Source organism: Eptatretus burgeri, chromosome 12 (assembly GCF_056783735.1).
Source record: "Eptatretus burgeri isolate ZD-2024b chromosome 12, Ebu_testis_v1, whole genome shotgun sequence".
Lineage (NCBI taxonomy): Eukaryota > Metazoa > Chordata > Myxini > Myxiniformes > Myxinidae > Eptatretus > Eptatretus burgeri.
This window is the reverse complement of record NC_140972.1, coordinates 79727674-79746964: the sequence shown is the minus strand read 5'-3', so window position 1 is coordinate 79746964 and position 19291 is coordinate 79727674. Positions and strand designations below refer to the sequence as shown.

The 19291-nt window shown below is 46.8% G+C and overlaps 1 long non-coding RNA gene across 1 annotated transcript; it reads left to right on the top strand.

Moving 5' to 3' along the window:
* Positions 1-8518: 8518 nt before the first annotated feature.
* Positions 8519-17596, top strand: LOC147015966 (uncharacterized). The gene is made up of 3 exons (XR_015049952.1): positions 8519-9284; positions 11707-11774; positions 15458-17596. It is a non-coding gene; the product is annotated as an uncharacterized LOC147015966 (long non-coding RNA).
* The last annotated feature ends 1695 nt before the right edge of the window (positions 17597-19291 follow it).

The window sequence follows — 19291 nt, the reverse complement described above, 5'->3', positions numbered from 1 at the left end:
GATGGTGTCTTTTTGTTTACTTATTTATTCTCATTACAGGCTTGTTAAATGAATAAGTCGAACACTATTCAAGTCACACAAAGTTTCCTTGTTGCCTCAAACAAAAAAAAACTCGAACAAGTCTATTTTAGTCCACTGCAGGAGTAATGCCTCCTTCCAACTCATGCGGAGATGTTTACCAAGTGTGAATTGATGAGTGAGCACCAATGATGAGAGTGAGTCTGACTTCCGGTTCGGGCATCGGCGCATCTGGAAGACTGATTGGCGCGCTCTCCTACCAGTTCTTCTAAGCCAGTGATCTGCACCATTTTTTTGAGGTGGACCACTTTTGCTGATAAGACATCAGTGTGAGAGCTGCCACACCACCTTCGCAGGACACTGTAATGGCTGCTTTTAGGCCCTGCCCCCACATACTCTTCTTCGTTGTCGTTAACTGGGCTGCAAGCATAATTGTTTTTATTGTGCTAACCACTAATATTTACGTTACTTTTATGCTTCGCATTGGAACACTCATTTGAAACTTATGGGTCAATTTGATTACATTTATGGCGGATTATGATGGGGTGTTTTCACATTTGTGTATTGTCGGGCGCACTTCAGGGGCCGCACTTTAAGCCACTCGGAGCTTCTAGTGGCTCGTGGACTGTGCATTGAAGAACAGAGTTCTAAGCTGTCCACCCCTCTATGCCTTGTGTTGACGTAATGGTTAGGGTGGCGGGCTTTTGGATCCTCAGGTCCTGAGTTCAAATCCCACTCGGGTGTTGAATTAATACCAGGTGGGGTTAACTCGGCCTGTCATCCTTCCGAGGTCAGCAAAATGAGTGCCAGCATGCTGGTGCACTGTGTCTGAGTGGTGACCCATCCAGGATTGAGCCCAATAGCCAAGGAGACTGCTTAAGCAGCACCAACGCTCTGCACAGAGTATGGTCCCAATCTCCTCCTCTGCTCCTCCCCCCGACCGTTTATGTTGTTAACCTCCGCCATCGAAGAAGGATGGAGGTTACTGTTTTCACCCGTCTGTTTGTTTGTTTGTGAACAGTATTACGGAAAAACTCCTGAACGGATTTCGACGAAACTTGGTGGGGGGATTAGGTATGGCTCAAGGATCATGCCATTAGATTTTGAACTTGGTCCAAAGTCCACTATGGCCGCTATTGTGGCCATTTTGAAAAATATATTTGAATTTTTTTTTTTGCATTTCTACATTTTTTTAAGTGATTTCCACCCCCCCCCCAAAAAAAATTTCAGAAAAAAAAACCCAGAAATTTTGCACCTTTTTTTTCAAAAAAAATTTCGATTTTATTTTTTGGCATTTCTACATGCGCATCGATCCAGTTTAGTTTATTCAATCGTGGTTCAGTAGTCTGATCCTTTTTGACCTACAATGAATAGGATATCAGGTTCACTTGAGTAACCTAGCAGTATTGGCGGCGGAGGTTTTGCACTAGTTTTTTTACTGTTTTGTTTTTCATTCCTGTTTTGCTCTTCGTGTTTTTCATTTTTTCTATCCCAAACTGCATTCTGCTGTGTTAAATCGTTCAATTAATCTCCTGAGTTAAGTCAGGCCCATCTGTGATTGTCGAGTGTGCTTCCCCTGTTTTTTGGGGTTTTTTTGCCTCGTTTTCACTCCTTTTATTCCAGTTATTGTTACTTCTAATCCCTCAGCTCAACCATTTCCCCTACTCCCTCAAAAAATTCAAACAAAATATCTCTTCTCCACTCAAAAAAATTCCAAACTCCAATCTCAGTTACTCATTTTCTTATCCCTTCTTTGCAATTTCCCCAAACTGAATATAATGTTTATCTTCCTTAACACCTCTTCACAATAAAAAATAAAAAAAACTTCCAAAATGTATCTTAAAATGCTTTACTCTGATTTTTACTCCATCATGAACAACCCATTCATTCTTCTTCAAAGTCTCTTCCTTTTCTCCTTGACGAGGCTTATTAAATGCTTGGTTCATCCAGCTTCCTCTTTCAATTACAGCCAAATTTTCCTCCGTGCCCTCATCCAAAAACACCACCAACCCACCCACAAAATCTGTCGCTGGTTATCCAGTCTGGAATCCTGAGGTGACAACTTTGCAAAGGCTGTGTGCACACAACAAATATGTTTCCTTCACATCCATTTATGGTGTCAAACACCTCCATGTCAGATCATTTCTCCCCCCCCCCCAATCTGCTCCTCCCACGTCCTCTCAACTTCTCTCTGCCCTGTCCCGCACCCTCTCCTTGCTCCTTTCCACATCCTATCAGCAGCTCCTCTCCCCCTGCGCCCCTAACTGTGAACCTCAAACATCCGGAGCCTCCGTTCCAACCCGACCTCTTTATCCAGGCTGCTGCCAATACACCGGACATCTGTTAAACACAATAGTTCCTCCCACAGAACATCTCTGACTCCCGTGTCTCTCCCTGGCTGTTGTCTCCTACAGTTTGATCGACCTGAACCCCCATCCTGATGGTGGAGTTGTACTGCACATGAAAAACTCAATTTTTCACACTCCTTGTACTGCTCTTACACCTCCCGAACCCCAGGAGTACCTCTGGGTGTGACTTCCCCTCCTCAACCACCTCATGTTTGTCTGTGTTGTACTGTCCTCCCAAGAGTGACGACTGTCTACACTTTTAATCACTCATCCCAACTCTCTCTTGCTTATTCCATTCTTTTTCTACATTGCCCAAACAGCTTGCCCAAATTGACAATTTGTTATGATTTAGAGGGCTCGCAAACCCATATGGGGTGATTTCAATTGTCACCATACTAATTACCTGGGTGTTGGTACCTCTCTCACCAACCATGGTGCTTCTGCAAAGGACTTCTGTGACTCCATGGGACTGATTCAATCCATGCATTTTCCCACCCGCATTTCTCCCAATGGGAAATCTTCCCTTCTGGATTTTGTGATGACCAACTTCCCCACCAATGTATCTTGCTTGTCCTCTGCCCAAATTGGCTCATCTGATCATGTGCTTGTGAAGGTCAACATCTGTTTAGCCATTGTGAGAACAGCCTCAGCACCAGTGAATCTGGCAGTTCACTCAGGCAAACTAGCAGGGACTGAAAGCATCCGTCGTACTTCAGGGCTGGTCTCCTATATCGACCGCCTCTGATATTAACTCAGCCTGGGGATTCTTCCACAAAACCTGCTCTCTCTTATGCACAGATTAAGTCCATCTCGTCTTCAGTTATCTTAGCCATCCCCCCACTCTTGATGCTCTGAATCCTGTGGTGAGGCAGTTGCTTTCAAACAACTTGCATTCTCTTCTTGGAAGGCAAATCAAACTGCAGGCAACCTCAGATCATTCCACAAGTCCACAACAAGAGTGTCTCTAATCTCAAAAGAGCCAGAAAACAACATCCGTCCAACCTCAAGAATGAACTTTTTAAACTCATCTCCCCCCACCCCCTCTAAAATTTGGTGGTGCCTTGTCATGTTTGTCTCTGGGGTATGCTCCCCTTCCATCCCTTCCCGAACCTCAAATGGCACCACAGCCGACTCCGCTCGTGACAATGCTGAATGCCTCAATTCTGTGTTTCCTTCCAAATCTTGTGTCCCCAACGTCTCTGTCTCTGTCTCTGTCTCTGTCTCTGTACCCACCCTTCCCATCATCATCATCTGATTGAGCGAACTCAGGCAGCCCACCCTTCCCAGTCATACCCAATTGCTCCTGAATTCTATCTTTTGCACCTAGAAAGGTGGAAAAGTTTCTGACAACCCTTGACTCTGACTCTGGACTGGACTGGAGAGCATCAACTCGTGTCCTAAAAACCTGCTCTGCTGCTCTTGCACTTCCTCTCTCTCTCTGCCCTTTTCAACCTGTCATTTTTCATCCACTTGGAAACCAGCCAACATAACACCATTCCATAAAAAGGTGCAAAAATGGATCCCCATAACTACAGACCAATTAGCTTACTTCCAAAAATCAGAAAAGTCATAGAATCCATCATTATAGTTGATGCAAAATCATTCTTTTTCTCCAAACAGCCTCATCTCAGAGCATCATTTCAGATTCAAACAAGTTCACTCTACCCTGGACATGCTGCTTCTACTCTCCCAACTATGGATGGAGGTCCTCAATATTGGATGTGAGATCAGGACGGTCTCTCTGGATATAACTTGAGCTTTTAATAGTCTGGCATCCTGCCCTGCTCTCCACATTGTCTGCCAATGCATCCAAGGCCAACTACTCTTGGATTACTGTCTTGCTCTACTCTCTTAGTCAAGTGGCTCTCAACAAAACACTTTCTTCTCCTCTCCCTGTCGAGGCTGGTGTGTCCCAAGGTGGTGTTCTAGGCCCCATCTTGTTCCTATTTCTCATCAATGATCTCACTGACGGGAAAATCATCTTTATCTCTTTGCCGATGCCTCCACACTAAAACATGACATCGCTCATCCTTCTGACAGACAGGCAGCAGCCTCTTTCCTCTCCTCAGACCTTGACAAAATCACAAACTGGTCAAACACTTGGAACATGTCTTTCAATCCTGAGAAATCCCACACACTCACCCTCTCTCTGAAAGGACCATTCCACAAACCCTTCCATCTGCTTTCTGAACGATTCTCTTTAACAGGTTCAGTTATCCAAGCTCCTGGGTCTCGCACTCAGCCATGATCTCTCTTGGGCAGGTACATTTCAAAGTTGATCTTCAAAGCCAGCCAACTGGGCATCCTCTGTCGTGCAATGTCTTTCCTTGGCACACTTGAACTCCTATAAACCTACAATACTTTCATCCAAAGCTTGAGGGAGTACTGCTCTCCCCTCTGGTCTGGTGCCCCTGCCTCATTCCTCTCTCAACTTGATGCCATGGAAATCCAGGCTTTCATGATCATTGGAATCTCTCATGATGAACTGAGTCTATGGGCCTATTGCTTCGCCATCGCCTTTAGGTTGGAATTCTCTCTATCTTCCGCCTCATTTCTGGTCTTGTACCCAGTGCCTTCCCTGTGCTTTATCCCCCCCCCCCCTCCCCAGGTGTCTGCAGGATGCACACCGTCCACCAGCAACCCCCTCCTAGTGAAACTGCCAAAATCCAGAACCACTGCTCACTCTCCACTCATTTATTCCTCTTCTCCCCCCCCCCCCCACAACCTGTGGAACCACCCTTCACACACTCTTCAATATATTTCTTCCCTCCATGGCTTCAAGATGGCTGTTCACCACCATCTCAAGTCATCTCCCTTCTAAAACGATGATCTTTTCTATACCAGTTAAACCACTCCCAAAATTTTGCTTGTGCCCATCTTTTCCACCCCTTGCGTTCTCCTCTACCCTGTCATCGTTACCTGCATCCCTTGATTGTCCGTCTCCGTATACTTTCTCCCTTGTCCCTGATATTGGTGTTTCCCCTTTCTCCTGCTCTTCCCTTTGTTATGTTGTCTCCTGATCTGATCTGATCTGTTCTGTGTCCTAACTCTTCCAGCACCCTTGACCACGTATAAATAAATAAACAAGGGAATGGAATCCACATCAGCTAATGGAAAATGAAATGGGTCTTTAACCACATGAACTTGCCACACTTCTTGCATAGCAAAGCTTTTTCTCATTTTTTTTGCATCACCACTGGTATACTAGTAACGGATCATTTCCAGTGTGTTACAAGTTACTGTTTTGGGAAATAATCAGCTAAGGCATTGGAAAAGGGCACCCATTATGGATCTCCTCTGTCTAGTGAAAATGATCAGCATTTCAATAGGTCTTTTGAAGGTGTTTCAAAACCTTGCACTTTCCAAGACAATTGGCAAGTATTAGTGAAGGAAAAGGTTTTGAATATGCATGCTGTGAATACCTATTGAAGCACAAATTTGACGACCGGTTAACTGGTGACTTAAAAGTCTCATCCTTGGTATCAAGGCTTATGGAAGAACAGACTGGTCAGGGACAATGGACCCGGCAGCATTGAGAGTGCAGGCAGCGGTGATGGTGTAGTGAATGCAGGCAGTGGTGAAGTGCAGCAATAGAGATAGGCAGGAATAAGGTATGGGAGACGTTTTTGTAGGTGATGAGACTTAAAAATATGTGGATTCTTCATTCTGCAGGAAGGATCGTAGACATAGAATTCTGTGCAGTTTTGAAGGAGCAGGAGTTCGGGACATCGAAGAATGGGTAAACGATATTGTATCGGGTCATGGCAGGAATAAGTTGGTTGTGGTACACCTAGGAGCGAATGATGTCGGGAAAGTTTACTCAGAGGTTTTGAAAAATAGATACAGGATATTGGGTAAGCGGCTGAAAGCAAAGGGTTGTGAGGTCATGTTTTCTGGGATCCTCCCACGATTAGGAAATGATATAGAAATTATGAGCAGAGCAATCAACGTCAACCAATGGCTGGAAGAATGGTGTCGGGAAGAAGGTTTTACATTTAAGAAGCAGTGGGAATCATTTCGGGGACAAAGGAGATGTTTCAAGAATTATGGCCGTATATTACATAGAACGGGGCAGCAAGGTTTGCAGTGGGAATTAAGGAAGGAATTCAGGCTTTTTTAGGTCAGCGAAGCTATTAAGGAAGGAATGGATGATATAATTGTGATGAGTAAGGCCAAGCAGGAAAATAGAATTTCAGGAAGGGAAAAGTTTAACAATTCTACACTAATGCCAGAAGTTTAAATAATAAGATGGAAGAGCTTGAAGCGAAAGTAGATAGCGAGGCGTACGATATTAGTTGCAGTGAGTGAGACATGGTTTAAGGAGGAGAGTAATTGGAGGACAGGATTAGAAGGCTGCAAGGTGTATCGTTGTGATATGAAGGAGAGAATAGGAGTAGCAATCTGGGTAAAGGACAGCATTGCATCAGGAGAAAGGAGTGACATTAAGGAAGGAATAAATGTTGAGGATTCTGTGTGGGTTGAGAATGTAAAAACAGTAAGATACTGGGAGAATGCTTTTACAGGGCTCCAGGTGGGAAGGAAGAGGAGGAAGGAGGAGTATATTGTTGGGGGGGGGGGGGTCGGGTGAGAAGACCACGAGGTGGGGGAAGCGATGTCGATTCCCACCAGACTCCCTGGAATTGTAGGCCGTCGCACACGGATCATTCCGTGACGCGGCAGGTCGCTTAACCGACCGTGGACGCCAATAACTCAACCGCGTGACCTAGTATCCTCCCGTATATGGGTTAATCGGGTTACCTAATTATTCATGTGGTTTAATTACCAGGGAAACACCCTCGGTACGCCTTGTCCGAATTGGATCACTCTACCGGAGCGGATCACTTTACTTGATCGGATGCAGCCGAGCGACCCTGCCAAGGACGTACCGGCTAAAAGGAACGGATCGTTGGGAATAAAGTCCCGGCGAAAGTAGGATTCGGACCATGATGGATCAATGGAAGAAAACACAAAGACGAGCTGGGAACATTCCTAATGATAATTATTTATTTACAAGTCGGCGAGGAAAGCTATGTAGCACAGTGAAGATTTATTGGGGTGTGTTGTGCAGAGATAGAAAGAAGCGTGGTTCGACAATAAACAGGCAACTTAAAAAGGGAACACAGCAGACTTAACGCGGAAATAATAACAATGACAAGCCGGTAGGCGACATGGCTGCTCGCTCAAGATGGAAAGCTGGCCGACGCGACTAGCCGATATTCATGTACATGCTATCAATCAATTTAGCACAATAAATATGATTATCACAGCCCTCTTAGTTTGCGCCCAGAAACCCGCCTTGTGAAATTTCAGGCATGTTTCCAAAGAGACTCTAACAAATGGCAGCCCTGGTAATTCCATTTATCTATTCGCTAAAGATTTTATTTTTTTATATGACGCTGTAAGACATTCTCCTTGGGCACAAAAAAACAGGTCCCTCGGAGGTCCAGTTTCGGAGGTATTGATTTTTTTGTACAGTCCACAATAAGTGTACGATGTACGATAAAGTATTTTAGATGTTGCTATGTAACGGAGGTGTGCATAACAACCATTCGTTTTTGTGTACATGCTTGCCACATTGTACACATTTCACCCAAGTTTCATCAAAATCAGACTCTTTCTCTTAGAGATATTCGCAATTAACCGTTTCTGAAATGTTCGACATGTACTCGCCCAAAACCTATCTCCTCCTACAAATATTTTTTGTTCGGGCTGCAAATTGGCATGAAGGGAGCGAGATAGATTGCACACAGAACTCTAAGCTTCGATTTTTCGAAATTTTATTTTATTTTTTTCGATTTTTTTTGACCACTTTAAAGGGCCGTTGCTCTGCCGTTGCTAGGGCTTGGGGTCCCATATTTGAAAGCACACGATTCCCAGAAATATTGGTCCTACCTACAAAATTTCATTGGAATCTGTTGAGTGGTTTAGCCTCTAGGCTTGACCAAAGTTTCACAGACAGACAGACAGACAGATGGAAATGTCCAGAATAAGGGTGCTCTAAGAGCAGCCAATAATCTTCTATAGTCTTACTTAAGCAGACAGGCGCCAGCGCGCGCGCGCGCGCGCGCGCACACACACGCACACACACACACACACACACACACACACACACACTGACACAGAACCCGATGGAGAGGGAGTTTTGCAACTTGGGGGGGGGGAGGGGTGGGTTGAGGCTATGTTCTCGGTACCTGTGCGCCCGATAGCACGACGTTCCACCAATACGTTTTCGGGGGGGGGGGGGGATGCTCCGTGGTGCGGTGCCCGACAGTGGGCGTGTTGCCTTTGGCCCAATCCGCACGTGTGGAGACTGCTCGTGAAGGAGGCGCTTGAGTGGAGAGGGGGCGGAGTCCAGATGGAGTTGTAGGTGGGTCAAAATGGTGTGGGCAGAGACGAGGAGGCGGAGTCGAGGAGCAGGAGGGGATCGTGGCGGTGCCGACGATGGCAGAGTCGAGGAGGTGGAGACAAAAAGCAGGAAACACAAACCGTCTGGGCGAGGGCCCGCAGCTCGAGGGGGAGGGGCCATGCCGAATCAAACGTCATCACCCGAATCGGGCGCTCTGATTGGCCCCGACCCCTCACGTGGCCCGCCAGCTTGGGCCGGAAACCGCCTCACTTCGTTTCTGGCAAGGCCATCCCAAACAGCGGGAATATTGCGCTCCGACCCCACGAGATGACATGAATCGCCCACACCGAAATTGGTACGCGAATCATCCCGCAAAACCCCCCGGGCGACCGGTCGATGGTCCCGCATGTCCGCTCTGGCGTCGGACCAGCGCCGATCAACGCACTCGTTCCGCGAGCGCCAACGTGGCCCGCACTGTACATTCCTTGACTCGATCGCAGCCTCGCTGGCCGCAGAGACCAGAAGACGTTCACCATCCGTGGAGAATCCACTGCTGCCAGCGAGGACCGAAGGTACATCGCCATGTATAAATCCATGCACGCTTCACGAGCGGTGTACGTGTCTGCTTTCGAGCACATTCCATACAGTGCGCGTCGTTCCGCCATTACTCACGTGGTCAGCGCTCGCGTTCACACGACTCCGCCAGTGTGTGCGGGGCGAACACCAACATGCGTCGGATATTGAGGTTAAAAAAGAACAAGCCGCTTCTACCCGCACACTCGTATCCTGCCCAACATGGCGTGGAGTCGGCTTTATCGGCCTCCGTACGCGTCTCATGCAGCGTGGACGTCGTTCTGGCCGTGTTTCCCGTGCCGTGAAAAACACCATTCGTGCAGCCTCTTAACAGGTATTTATTTGCATGCTTTTCTAAAGCAATCGGCAATTCTCCCCAGACCGTCGGAAGCTCGAGTCAATAGTCCAGCACCAACGAGCACACCACATGACGCGCTGCAGTTTCCCCAACGCGGCGACACACTCGCTGCAGTTTCCCCAACGCGGCGACACACTCGCTGCAGTTTCCCCACCGCGGCACCACACGTGCTGCAGTTTCCCCAACGCGGTGCCACACGCGCTGCAGTTTCCCCACCGCGGCACCACACGCGCTGCAGTTTCCCCACCGCGGCACCACACGTGCTGCAGTTTCCCCACCGCGGCGCTACACGCGCTGCAGTTTCCCCACCGCGGCACCACACGCACTGCAGTTTCCCCACCGCGGAGCCGCACGCGCTGCAGTTTCCCCAACGCGGCACCACACGCGCTGCAGTTTCCCCACCGCGGCACCACACGTGCTGCAGTTTCCCCAACGCGGTGCCACACGTGCTGCAGTTTCCCCACCGCGGCACCACACGTGCTGCAGTTTCCCCACCGCGGCGCTACACGTGCTGCAGTTTCCCCAACGCGGTGCCACACGCGCTGCAGTTTCCCCACCGCGGCACCACACGTGCTGCAGTTTCCCCAACGCGGTGCCACACGTGCTGCAGTTTCCCCACCGCGGCACCACACGCGCTGCAGTTTCCCCACCGCGGCACCACACGTGCTGCAGTTTCCCCAACGCGGTGCCACACGTGCTGCAGTTTCCCCACCGCGGCACCACACGCACTGCAGTTTCCCCACCGCGGAGCCGCACGCGCTGCAGTTTCCCCAACGCGGTGCCACACGCGCTGCAGTTTCCCCACCGCGGCACCACACGCGCTGCAGTTTCCCCACCGCGGCACCACACGTGCTGCAGTTTCCCCAACGCGGTGCCACACGCGCTGCAGTTTCCCCACCGCGGCACCACACGCGCTGCAGTTTCCCCACCGCGGCACCACACGTGCTGCAGTTTCCCCACCGCGGCGCTACACGCGCTGCAGTTTCCCCACCGCGGCACCACACGCACTGCAGTTTCCCCACCGCGGAGCCGCACGCGCTGCAGTTTCCCCAACGCGGTGCCACACGCGCTGCAGTTTCCCCACCGCGGCACCACACGCGCTGCAGTTTCCCCACCGCGGCACCACACGCGCTGCAGTTTCCCCACCGCGGCACCACACGTGCTGCAGTTTCCCCACCGCGGCGCTACACGCGCTGCAGTTTCCCCACCGCGGCACCACACGCACTGCAGTTTCCCCACCGCGGAGCCGCACGCGCTGCAGTTTCCCAACCCTGGCACCACACACGCTGCAGTTTCCTCACCGCGGAGCCGCACACACTGGCCTCCAAGGCGCACGTGGCTGATTTACCTCAGGAATAATCAGAAAAGAAGAAAATGATTTAAGCAACCCTAGCTATTAGATAATCGCCATGCACTCCCTTGTTGTCCCACTAAACAAAAGGAAGGGGACTATGTACAGTGTACACGTATAATAATGGAATAACTCTCTTGGGAGTTGGGACACCTATCTGTTGTATGCATGTGGTTCCGAGAACCGCAACAATATGAAGAATTCAAAAAGGGCACGTGGTAAGGGAAGAGTATTGATTATGGGGGATTTTAACTTGCCAGGGATAGATTGGGTAGAGGAACAGGGAAAGGGCAGAGCAGATGAGGATTTCCTAGTTTTAGTCCAAGATTGCTTTTTAACCCAGTTTGTAGATAAGCCCACGAGGGGGAGTGTAGTGTTTCACCTCCTTTTAACTAACTGTTGAGGCAAGGCAACAACAACAACATTTCCCACCTTTGGCAGCATTTTATTTTCCTGTCTGCCAAGTAGTAATGCAGCATTTTGCTTCAGAGCATTGCAAACCTCCGTTTATCTGTTTTATGCTTTCCTTTGAGCATTCCCTCATTCTACGGGTATGAACACTTGGTAGGTTATTATTCTGTGATGAAAATACGTCTCTGTAACACTTTACTCGTTTGGCATTTTGTGGTTGTTTCTGTACTCTTTATTGCTCGATATTTCCATACTGCTTGTGTGAACTAATATCCTTTATGGATGATTTTGTTCATTCTAGAATAAAACGGCATTCTTTGGGAAATTTGTCGTCACCTTCATGTTCATACGTCCATCGGCATGGTGCAGGTAGGTCACCAAGTGCCTGTGCAGTAATGATCCCAACATGGTGGAGGAGGTGGAGGTAGAGGAGCATTTAGGAGCAAGTGACTATAACATTGTGTGTGCAAAGCTCTGTTCATGGTTAGAGTTCAGGATTGTGGAGTAAGGTTGTTAGATTTCAGGAAGGCAAACCTTGTGAGGGTATGAGGAGAGAGTTGGGTGATGTAGATTGGGAGACTCCAACAACAGGACAATCACCTTCAGAGAAATGGGAAACCTTTAAGCAGCAAATAATATGTTGAGTGCAGAGTAAGTCCATTCCAATGAGGTGTAAAACTAGAAGTAGAAAGAGACCAGGGTGGTTGCACTATTAGGGAGAAGCAAAAGGCATTTATTAGGTTTAAAACAACAGGACTGGAGTTAGATTCATATCACTATCGGAGTAAATAGGGGCAAGTTAAGAAAATAACTCGTCAATCCAAAGGAGAGTTTGAGAAGGACGTGGCTTAGAATATTAAACACAATCGTAAATACAACCCGTCGCTTTACTGACGAGAGTCCAAAGAGAGTGGGGAGAGAGAAAGGGGGATGAGCGAGGAGGAGTTTAAAGAGGGGGGCGCGACGCAACGCCTCACCAGACGTCACGATACAACTCCAGGAGGTTAGGGGGGTGGGGGGAGAGAGAGCGAGAGAGCGAGAGAGCGAGACAGACAGACAGACGTTTGGGCGGAGAGTGCTGCACTTTACCAGGAGGGGGAGTGAGGAGGGGAAAGAGAGAAAGGGGGAGTTAACAAAGAGAATGTTTAATATTGTTACGGCTGTGGAAATTCGTAAACCACCATTCAAGGCCCGTAGGTGAGATATCTCTGTAAGTACATGTGTAGTTAGCCCAAACCCGTTGTAGAGAGGGAATTTATGTGATTCATTCGGACTGCGATCCTTTGAGTTAGGCGTTTTTCTGTTCTATCTTTATTTTGAACCAACCACGTCTCAACCGCCATCACACAACAACCACCTTAACCACCACGCCAGCCATCGTCACCAACTACAACCACGCTCCAACCCTCAGACAACAACAACGCCAACAGCCACAACCTTTACCTTCACAACTCAATCCTGCAAACATCGCATCACCGCCATTCCCAACGGCACCATAACCATCAACCACCACCGAAAACCCTCCACCACCTTCACCTCTCTCCTTCTACGGCCATTCCCGCACCACTTGTGAACACTGAACGTCGGACTGTCTCGGGCCCGTTCGGCGATTGGTGCCGGGCGCACCGAGCCGCGAGCGCACCGAGCCGCGAGCGCAAATAGCGGCCTTTCCGAAGGAAAATTCAGATCAAGAACGCTACACGCCCACTTCTCCTCCGTCCAATTAGCAAGTACGGGGCGGCTTGGCCCCGCCTCCAGGCGCATCTGTGTGAAATCGATATATGCAAATTCTAGGATCAGCGGAGGTTCACGCCCCCATTTCCTCCGACCAATGGGCGAGCGTGGCTCCGCCCCCGAGGTCATTCTGATCCGAATATTTGCATATTAGCTGCTCCTGCCAGCCTATAAAACGGCGAGCGCAAGGCGAATCGTGGCAGAGTGAGTCAGTTTTGGTTGGAGAATGGAAGAGAGTGTCATCGAGAGAGTTGGGTTCTGGAGTCGGCTGAGAAGAGTTGCGGGAAGAGGCAAAGGAGCTCGGGTCCGAGGAGAGAAGGACGGCGGTCGGCGACGAGGTCGTGGTGTGGGATTGCTTGTCGCGGGACCCAAGCCAGCCAGCCATATCCCTCCCCCAGGACATCAACAATTCCCCTTTCCCCCGCGCTGAGATAGTGCAAAAGGGGGCCCCGTTCCCACCCCACTCCAAACGTCGTGCCAACGAAACCCGCCAAGGAGCACGGAGTCGGGGCACAGCCGCACGGCCACATCTGCAGCTCGCCCGCCAACGCGTCACGAGGACTGGGTAGGACCCCCCCGGTCTCGCAGACCTGGCCGCTCCTCCAGGTCACGCGCACATATTGGCCTGCAGACCTGTCTGCCCCCTTGTCTATGAGGGTGGCTTCTTTCCTTTGCTTTTGTGTAAATGTGTGTTGGCGCCGTCTGTAAAGTGGAACTGTATAAGTGTTGCCGTGTGTGCGCATAGTCGGTAGTAACTCTGCGTCGTTGTTGCTTTTGTTTTGGTTGCTGTATGTGCATTTTGACTGTATGGCTGTAATATGTGCTTTCCGTGTGCCGGGAAATAAATGTGCATTGTGTGAACTGTTTTCCCATTTCGCTTCGTCTTTTCTTTATTGACCCTCCATCCTGCTTTGTTTGACTCTCCATCCTGCTTCACGTAAGGGGTTCGTAGTGGGTGCAACATCCCGGTTATTAATCGGAACCGTCAAGGCCGACGATGACACCGCTCGGTTATCACTGTAGCACGGAACGGACCGCTTAAGCGGTTCGTGTCCGGAGTCGGCCTGTGGCATGGTACGATCGCCCGGTCGACCATTCGCGCAGGTACTTAGGTAGATTGGATTTGGCGAGCAACCCTATCCTGCGCGGGTGGGCAATTGGCACGATCGTGGTGAGGTTAAACCCCCACCCGTGACTAGCTCCCGGCGTTGTTCCGAGAGGGTCACGAATGAATCGTCCGTTCCAGTGGGCGAGGTGGCCGCCATTTGAGTCGAGTGGCCGATCGCACGCCGGTGGGCGCGAATTCGCAACAATACACTTCAATTTGTCCATGTGTGGTCATCGTGGAAAATTGTATCATATAATGCATAAAATCCCTCCAACCTCCTACAATTAAAAAAAAAAAATCGCAACTACAAGAGCGATGTATACAGTGATTCGTATGTATGAAGATCAGGCATTCCGTGATATGAGTGAGAAAGGTGAAAAAAAAAATTGAGCGCTGTATTATTAGCAAACTAATGCGACCTGTTTCACGTGGGGGCATTGTTGAGCAGGATTTTAAAAATGGCGAATTAAGCCCCTGCGAGGGAGAGCAGGCTGAGCAAGGGGCTGGCCAAGGATGAAGCCTTGATGAAGGATAATTAAATAAGGTGGTTAATTATCTTCAAAAGGGGTGTTTAAATTATCCCAAACAAACAATTTCCATTCATGTACTCCCATGGAGTTCTCTTCATATGCTTGCAAAATCTCCGGCTGTTAGGTTTCATGATTTTGGAGTTAAGGAGGCGACACACACACACACACACACACACACACACACACACACACACACACACACACACACACACACACACACACACATACACATACACATACACATACACATACACATACACACACATTTATTATTATAAGTAGAGAAGCAAATACCATCTGGAACTTTCCGGACAGGAATACCAAGAGAGGGGGGGGGGAGAAAAAGGGTTGGGAGAGAGAGAGAGAGGGAAACAGACATAGACATAGACATAGACACATGAGGGGGGGAGTAAGGGGGAGAGAGAAGAGGGGAAGGAGGGCAGGGGTGGAGATAGAAGGTTGGGGGAGGGAGGGAGGATGAGGAGTGAGAGGAGGGGAGGATGGGGAGAGAGGGCAGGAGTGGAGAGAGAGAGGAGGGGTAGGGGAGAAAGGAGAGGGGAGGAAAAAGAGACAGAGAGGAAAGAGAACAAATAAAACCTGTCACTTTGATAATATAACAGCAGATAAGACCAAAGCAGATCTTTCTGTGACATTGAAGCTCCCCCCTCCCCACCCCACAGGTATATTGACTGGTCAAGGGTTAAACATGACTCTCACCTCTGCGCCTCAACACAGAGTGCCGTTTCCTGTGTGTTTTCTATTTTTTGGCGATGGCTCTGCTTCACACAAGAGCGATAAAGGTTTCATACATTTGAACCGTGTCTTGGACCAGACTGTATGGACAACTGGCTGAAGGACGACGCAATGACTGGGAGAATTGCAGGTATGAGAGAGCAATCTCTTGATGTCATTGCTCTTTGTTGACGTCATTGCAGAACGCAGTCATTGCCGTTGTGTTTGCTTTTTGTCTTGCCTCTTGATGTTGAGGAATTTCTGCTGCTCTGGATTTTTGTTATTCATTGTGGTTTTTTTTTCTTCTTTTTCTACTTCTGCCTTTCTTCTTCTTCTTGTATCTTCCATCTTCTATCTGCTTCTGATTCTTCCTTTCTTCTTTGTTATCTTTTTCCATTGTTCTATCTTCATTCTTCTGTCTTCCTTCTTCTGTGTTCCTCTTTCTGCCTTTCTTCTCTTTTCTCTTTTTATCTTCTTCTTCAGCACTGTTTCTTCTTGTAGTGTACTTTTCATTGATGCCAATTTGTTCATACCTTTACATTGTATGAACTTTTTTCCATTTACTTGTCCAACAAATAGCAGTGGTGTAGGCGTGTTTTTATTTTTTTTAATCTGGTTTCAAATCAATCATTTTCCCCCACACTGCGACCGGGCTCTTAGACGTCTCCCCCTCAAGGGACGAGGGTGGAAGGAAAGCTTTAATGGAAGGGTTACGACACTTCCTTGCCTGGCAGCTCACTATTTACACTATCATGGAAATGATTCACGGACTTGAGTTTCACTGGAGTTCACTGGAGTTAAACCGCATTCACAGCCCTATCTTCAGCGATGCATTTCCTCTCTTGACTCATGCACATGCCTTCGTACCACATGCCATGTCGCAGTTCCCTATCTTCAGTGGGTTTTCACTCCTTTCAATCGTGGAACTTCTTTAATCATATCCCTTTTGGGGAGCAGCTAATTCCCACGGGCACTGGACATTTATGACACCCACATCATCGAGTGAATCATATTATTTTGTGGACACGATGCCAAATTGGCCCAATCTTGATATGCCATTTCTTGATTCTTATTGAATTTGTGACTATTCATCAGCACTCTAGCTTAACAGCTTATGGGGCACCGCTCAGACTGGACGAAGTCATCAATCTTTAGTGGTGAGTAAAAGTCGACAACTCGATTTTCTATATTCTTCTTTAACACAGAGGAATTCACATCACATTTTTCCATCACATTTTGTCATAACTTGACTAAGGTTTGTGCAATTGGAACTAAATTACCATAACTAGATAGCCGAGATGAAGGTGCATTTACGCTTAAATTTACGCTTTACATCACACCCTCTGGATTAAAGGTCAAGGTCAAATCTGAAAGGTCAAGGTCTGAAAAAAATGCATTTTTTGTCATTGCTCAATTTTGCCAATGCGGAATCTCAAAGACCGTTTGGCCTTCCAAGACGTTCTTGCATCATAATAGTGTACCTGCACTGAAGTTGTGCACCTGATATTTGACTATTTTGCTTGATATACTTTTTTCTGATTGTGATCTAATTAACAACATTTTTTTTTATCATAACTTGAATAATTTTCCTCCGATTTTCATGATTATGAGTTTTGATGGATTGTAGATTGGGACACATTTTCTTTATTTACACTCTACACTTACATGTTGAAGGTCAAGGTCATATGGTGGTGCAAAAAATATGGCCACCATTGGATCACAGGCCAAGGGTAAGAGATGGGTGATCGCCAAGGGCTTGATCTACTTGAGCTTGATCTACTTGATCCCCCTCCCCCCCCCTCGCCCACTCCCATCCTGTCAGGGGAGGCTTACCTTTCGCGATCGCTTTGTGATATCAGTTATCTAGTTATTGTTTGTCTGTTGTGGAAAAGGTACTGATGGAAATGTCATAGCAGGGCTTAGCCCGCATGAAAACGTATACATTGTTATCTTCCCACGCCAGAGCATCTTAAAACATTCTCAATGATCTCGAGATATATCATTTATTTTTACAATGCTATTGTACTAACTTAATTTGTGCCCTACAATTTTTATTTTACCATTCAATAAAGTTGTTGCAACATGAATGTCATTTCAACCTGATGGATCATATCATGTATGTGTTAAATACATGATGGTGCGAATGTGGTTGAATAATGAAAATTTAATTGAAGAAAGGGAAGGGGGGAGGGGATAAGTGAGGGAAAGAAGACCTCTCAAGTCTTTTTTGTTTTCCAAAGCGTGAAACTGATGTTTTCGCTCGACAAGCAAAGTGAACAGCTATGGGGATCTGGGAAAATTCCCTCTCTTCTGGAATATTTTCTAAAAACATAAACCTTATCTATACTGCAATCCAGGACATTTTGAGATCTCATTCTAGTTTCATTTGACTTCTCTTTCTGCGTAAAAAATATTTAAAATATGGTGGAATTTTGAGAAATTTGGCAAAGTGTATTGGTTGTTTGATACATATTGAACTGGAGAGTTCATAGAACAAGATGTGGGAATTCTTGAGAAAAAGCCACTGGAAGCATCTTTTAAACTATTGTTTTGCGATTCTGAGTATGACATGTTTCCTATGTGACGCAATTTTGTCTGAATCTCGATATTCTCCAACACTGAAAGCACGAACGGCAAATTCGATTGGTCGAGATGTCATAAAATGGCGTAATATTTTGCCAAAGTACTGCTGAACTGGAGGTTTTTGGAAGTGCAAATAAGGTTTCTGTTCCACAGTGTTCAAGCATATAATTAAATTCAAAATAGAACAGCAATCGAAGATTGCATACCCTCGCCCAGACTTGTTTTGTGGTTTTTTTATCGACTTATGTACTCACATTCTAATTGTACATACTTTATAGACGTACTCACATTCTAATTGTACATACTTTATAGACGTACTCACATTCTAATTGTACATAATTTATCGACGTACTCACATTCTAATTGTACATATTTTATATATGTACTCGCATTTTAATTGTACATACTTTATAGACGTACTCACATTCTGATTGTACATACTTTATAGACGTACTCACATTCTAATTCTACATACTGTACTTCATAGAGATACTCAATTGAAAAAGACGACCATGTACTACTGGCTACCACGAGGTGGCATTTGTGGCCTATGTTAACACAGAAAAACAAACAAAGAAACAAAGATAAACAAAATGGACCCAAATGCAATACCCTCTCATTTGGCGAGGGTAATAAAATAAATATTTTAAAGGTCTTAGAAAAAAAGTTTTGGAGTTCACCGCCATCGATGCAGCATCTTCTACACCACCTTATTTACATTAGTTATTCATGCCTGTTGTTTGTGTCCTTTATGATGTCCCTAAAAACTGAGTTTGGAATGATTTTCAATTTTGTTTGACTGCCAGACAGGCAGACAGAGTAAAACAATTACCTTACTCTTATGTGCGCATGCGTGATCGGTATGAGATTCTGTACAATTTGCCAAATTCAGAACCAAAGTGCTGCTAAACTGCAGGTTTGTGTTCAGATTCACGTACTGGTCCGTGTACGACAGTGTTCGATATATATATATATATATATATATATATATATATATATATATATATATATATATATATATATATATATATATATATATATATTTCAATTTAAATTAAATAGTTCTTGTAGACAGACAGTGATCCAATTGCTCAACCCCGATTTGTGCTTCACGTATGGGGTAATGAAGTTCAAAGTATCCCCAACAGGTATTCCTGATATAGATAGCATCAATGTCAACATCTAGTACCTCCAGGACT